The sequence below is a fragment of the Myotis daubentonii genome, chromosome 5, assembly GCF_963259705.1.
Source record: "Myotis daubentonii chromosome 5, mMyoDau2.1, whole genome shotgun sequence".
NCBI classification, from domain to species: Eukaryota; Metazoa; Chordata; class Mammalia; order Chiroptera; family Vespertilionidae; genus Myotis; species Myotis daubentonii.
Genome location: NC_081844.1, coordinates 26,895,466 through 26,901,465, shown reverse-complemented (window position 1 = coordinate 26,901,465; position 6,000 = coordinate 26,895,466).

The window sequence follows — 6,000 nt, the reverse complement described above, 5'->3', positions numbered from 1 at the left end:
CAAACATCAACATGAGAGAGAAACATTGATCGGTCGCTTCCCATATGCTCCCCCAACTGGGGATCAAACCCAAAACCTAGGTATGTGCCCTGACTGGGAATCAAACCTTCAACCTTTTGGTTTATGGGATGGCACTCCAAGCAACTGAGCCACCCAGCCACAGCTGAAGTTCTTACGTTTTGATTAAGAAAGGCAAAATCTAAACCTTAAATCCAGGCAAAGGCTATATGGCAGGGGTGGGCAACCCCTGGCACGTGTGCCAAACATGGCACGCCAGTAACTTTTGCTGGCACGCGAAACCCTCTTATAATCTTCCATTTACAATTTTTTTCTTAATATCGACTTCTTTATTTTTCAGATAAATTCAGTGTAGGTGCATCGTAGATAAATAAATAATTTTATATAACAAGTTATCTTAAAGACCATAGACAAGGATTGACGAGAGAGGGGAAGAGCAGTTTCAATAATGTCGAAAACGAACTATTGAGGACTTGGAATGCCATTCCAGAAATTTTTTTCTGTTTAAAAAACTTTGCAACAGCGTTGCTCTCCATGTTTTCACCCACATACGCTTGTGAATCTTTGTTCTCAGTGATGGATTTTGTTAAGTCTCGTAATAGCAGTAGCCTGACAGATGAAAGTAGTAGCTTGTGCATATCTCTGAAGGTCACAAGATATAAACCTGATGTAAAATCTCTGTCATCAGTGATGCAGCAGCGAAAGTCCCACTGATAATACCAAACGGAGTCATAAAGTTTTCTGTCGGACTATCAGTGTACATGTATACATTAAAAAATAAATGTATCTCTCATCATCATATACTGCGTTTTTGTCGCTTGAATGAATTTTATTATTTCTTCAAGCTTCTTCACATACGTACACCTTAAGAGATATCAAGTAGGCGTAACATGTTCTCAAAAAATTAGGGTTGCCCTAGCCGGTTTGGCTCAGTGGATAGAGCGTCGGCCTGCGGACTGAGGGGTCCCAGGTTCGATTCTGGTCAAGGGCATGTACCTTGGTTGCGGGCACATCCCCGGTGGGAGGTGTGCAGAAGGCGGCTGATCAATGTTTCTCATCAACGTTTCTGACTCTATTCCTCTCCCTTCCTCTCTGTGGAAAATCAATAAAATATATTTAAAAAAAAAATTAGGGTTGGCACGCAGAAGAATTTTGAGTCAGAGATTTTGCTGTTTTTGGCACGCACTCACAAAAAGGTTGCCCACCCCTGATATATGGGATTTTTTTTCAATATAATTTTAGCCCTAGCTGGTTTGGCTCAGTGGACAGAGTGTCGGCCTGCGGACTAAAGGTTTCTGGGTTTGATTCCGGTCAAGGGCACATGCCTGGGTTGTGAGCTCAGTCCCCAGTAGGGGGCCTCCAGGAGGCAGCCAAGCAATGATTCTCTCATCATTGATGTTACTATCTCTCTCTCCCTCTCCCTTCCTCTCTGAAATCAATAAAAAATATATTTTAAAAATATATATAATTTTATTGAAAGGAAAGGAGAGAGAGAGATAGAAACATCAATGATGAGAGAGAATCATTGATTGGCTGCCTCCTGCACACCCCACACTGGGGATCAAGCCCGCAACCCCGGGCATGTGCCCTGACCAGGAATAGAACTGTGACCTCCTGGTTCATAGGTGGATGCTCAACCACTGAGCCATGCCGGCTGGGCTGTGGGACTTCTTTGTACTTACATACTTATCGGTTTTAGTAGGTTTTTTTTTTTTTTTGGTGACTCTAGGGTTCCATATATACAGTATCATGTCATCTTCTGGGGAAGTATTTTTAACTGGGCACATAGTCTGAAACAGGATTGGGATTCTATAAATAAAGGAAAGGAATGTGAAACGGCGTGGCTGCTGCACAAAACAGTATGAAGCTTCCACAAACAATTAAAAATAGAATTAGCATATGATCCAGCAATCTCACTTCGGAATATTTACCCAAAAGAACTGGAAGCAGGGACTCAAGGAGACATGCACATCCATGTTCGTAGCATTATTCAAAACAGCCAGAAGGGAGCCCCGCTGCTCGGTGATGAGAGCATCAGCCCTTGCACGGAAGGGTCGAGGGTTCGATCCCGGTCAAGGGCACCTACCTCGGTGGCAGGTTTGCTCCCTGCCCCCATTGGGGCACATGCGGGAGGCAACCAGTTGGTGTGTCTCTCTTACATCAATATTTCTCTCTCTCTCTCTCTCTCTCTCTCTCTCTCTCTCTCTCTCTCTCTCTCTCTCTCCCCCCTTCTCTCCCTTACATTCTCTCTGGAAAGCAATGGAGAAAAATATCCTCAGGTGAGGATTAACAAAACAAAAGTCCAAAGGGAGAAGGAACCCAAGTGTTCATTGATAGATGAATGAATAAACAGAATGTGGTATATCCATACCGTGGAATATTATTTAGCCTTTTAAATAAAGGAAATTCTAGCACATGCTATAAAATGGATGAGTCTTGATGACATTAAGCTAAGCGACGTAAATCAGACACAAAAGGATAAATACCGTGTGATTCTACTGACATGAGGTGCTTAGAGTCGTCAGATTGATGGAGACAGAAAGTAGAACGGTGGGTGCCAGGGGCTGGGGTGCAGATGGGGCGTTAGAACATGAAAAAACCCTGAAGGCGGGTGGTGGTGATGTTTGTGCAATAGTGTGAGTGTGCTTATTAATGCCACCGAACCGTACATTTAAATTGTTAAGGTGGTACATTTTGTTATGTATTTTGCCACAATGATCCATTTATAAAATTAAAAAAGAAAAGGAGGGCACTCTAGTTGCAGGCACTAGCAGGGTCCAATCCACACCTGCACCCAAAACGAGAGCTGCATCAATTCAACAGGAGGAAAGGGCCTGGCTCCAGGCAGGCCCCGGAGGCGCCATGGGTCCAAGTGCGGAACGAGAAGAGCCCACACAGGAATTTCTGATGGGCTTTTCCTCCCTGGGTTTCTATAGGTTCCTGGCAGCAGGGGCGGGCGTCCTGAGGGAGAGGCCAGGAGGCGGTGCTGCCCGTGAACCTGAGGCGGAGGCGGAGGCTGCCCCAAGAAGCTGTGGGAGCCAAGGCTGAGTGTGCGGCTGGGGAGCTCTGACCAAAGGGTTGTTTTATTTCTCTTTTCTTTTTTACTCTCCTTTCCCCCCCTCCCTCTCCCCTCCCTCTCCCCTCCCTCTCCCCTCCCTCTCCCCTCCCTCCCTCCTTTCCTCCCTCCCTCCCTCCCTCCCTCTCCCCTCCTTCCCTCCTTTCCTCCCTCCCTCCCTCCCTCCCTCCCTCCCTCCCTCCCTTCCTTCCATTCTCTCTCTTGCTCTTTCCCTCCCTCCCTTCCCTTTCTATTTATTTTTTTCTCACTTTCTCTATTTTTAATCGTGGTGAAGTACACATAACCACAACATTTACACGTTAACCCCGATGTCAGCGTGCAGCTCAGTGGCATTACTGCACTCACATTGCTGTGCAGCCGGCGCCACCATCCAGCGCCACCGCTCTCACCTTCCCCAGCGGGACCTCTGTCCAGTGAACACCAACTCCTTCCCCTCCCCCAGCCCTGCACCTACCGCCTACTCTGTCTCCATGGATTTGACCCCTCTGGGGACCTCCTGCAAGTGGAATCATATAATATTTGTCTTTTTATGTCCAGTCCACTTCACTGTTTTCTTTTTTTTAAATAGTTTTTCATTGATTTCTTTTTTTTAGAGAGAGAGACAGACAGACAGACAGACAGACATCAATTGGTTGCTTCCCGGAAACACCCCGACCAGGGATTGAACCCACAACCTAGGTCTGTGCCCTGACTGGAAATCAGACCAGCCACCTTCCAGTGTATCGGACGATGCGCCAACCACTGAGCAAACCTGGTCGGGGCTTGGGCTTCTGTTTTTGTAAAATCACACAAGTAACAAGTAACACATGGAAATGACACGTCCTTGTAAGACATCAATCATAGGAGGGTATCGAGTGGAAAGCACTCGCCTCCTCAGACTGGAATCCAGGGCTATGAGCTTCCCTAACAGTGTAACCACTTGCTACCCAGACAGCTGACGTGCAGTCTATTTATTTATTTATATTAATTTCAAAGAGAAAGGGAGAGGGAGGGAGAGATAGAAACATCAATGATGAGAGAGAATCATTGATCAGCTGCCTCCTGCACAACCCCCACCAGGGACCGAGCCTGAAATCTGGGCATGTGCCCTGACCAGGAATCTAACCGTGATCTCCTGGTTCATAGGTCAAAGATCAACCACTGAGCCAAGTTGGCCAGGCATGATGTGCAGTCTTAACTGGCCTAGAGTCAGGGCCTCCAGCCCACACCTGCCTCCCACCTGGGTTCTTCAGCGGGCAGGAAACTCAGGGCATGGAGTGTGTTCCCAGCAGCCGTGGGGAGCTGCACACCGGCGGGGGGGGGGGGGGCAGTCGGGGGGGCAGCCTCGCCACCCAGGCCTTTGCAGACCAAGATCACTGCTGGCAAATGGAAACCTGATCTTGGCCTTTGGCCTCCTGTGGCATCTCAGCCAAAAGGTAAACAGACTCTGACCGTCCCTCATCACCTCCCTGGCCCACCCCGGCCCCACCCCTCACCACTCACCTGCCAGGACCAGGACCGTCACCTCCTCCCTGATTTCCCAGTCCCCACGCTGGGCCCCTTCAGCCTGTCCTCCGCACAGTGGCCAGAGGGCACCTATGAGCAGAGTCAGGGCCAGCCCTCCTCTGCTCAGAACCCTCCCTGGCTCCCACCCTAATTTGGACAAAAGCCAAAGTCCTCCCTGTCGCCAGGGCACTGCACCACCCGCCCCTGTGGCCCCCTGCCTTCGCCCCCCCCCCCCCCCCGTACACTCCATTGAGCCGCACTGGCCTCCTTCCCGCTGGGGTCTTCTCACCGCAGTCCCACCTCGGGCACCTCAAACTGCTCTTTCCTTTGCCCACAGTGCCCTTCCCCCAGCCAGGTCTTCCTTTCCATGTCTCCCTCCTTCCCTTCCCGCCAGCTCAGGCCAGCCCCAGGCTCATATTCCCCATCTTGCTCCAGGGGGTGCTACACAGCTGTGACAATATAAAACAAATTCCGGAGCTGAGTTCCTGAGGCTGGTACACTTTATTGGATGTAAGTTATATCTTAGTTAAAAAGTAAGAAAAATAGGCACCTCGAGCACCAATCACTCCTCCTCACGCGTTTGGTTACCCGAAATCGTCTTGCCGATTTGTTTGGGTACAGGACGCAACCAATGGATGTTTCTCTCTCACACTGATGTTTCTCTCTCTCTCCCTTCCTAATATCAGTAAATTTAAAAGGAATAATTTGACGATACATGCAAGAGTTTATTTCTGAGCTCTCTGTTCTAGTCCATTGGTTTATGCCTGTCTTTATGCTGATGCCAAACTTACAACAGAGCTATGCTTTGGTTACCAGAGCTCTGTTGTAAGTTTTGAAATCAGGAAGTATGAGACCTCCAACTTTGTTCTTTTTAAGGTCATTTTGGCTTTTCAGGGCCTGTTGAGATTCCATATGAATTTTAGGGTGGATTTTTTTCCTGCAAAACATCATTGGGATTTTGATAGAGATTGCATGGAATGTATAGATTGCTTAGGGCAATATTGACATCTTAACAATATTAAGTCTTCCAATCCATGAACTCAGGATGTCTTTCCATTTATTTGTCTTTTTTCTTTCAGCAACAAATTTTAGTTTTTAGTATACAAGTTTTTCAACTTCCGGTTAAAATTGTTCCTACGCTTTTTTATCTCTTTTTGATTCTATCATAATTGAAATTTTTTCCTTAATTTCTTTTTCGGATTGTTTTTTTTTTTCTAGTGTATGACATGCAACTGGTTTTGGGGGCTTTTTGTGTGTTGTTTTACAACTTTGCTTAATTCATGTATTAGTTCTTATAGGTGTGTGTGGTGGGTGTGTGTGTGTGTGTATTCAGGGTTTTCTATACATAAAACGTCTACTTTTCTACCTCTCCCTTACATTCTTGGATGCCTTTTATGTATTTTTCTTACCGTTTATGTATT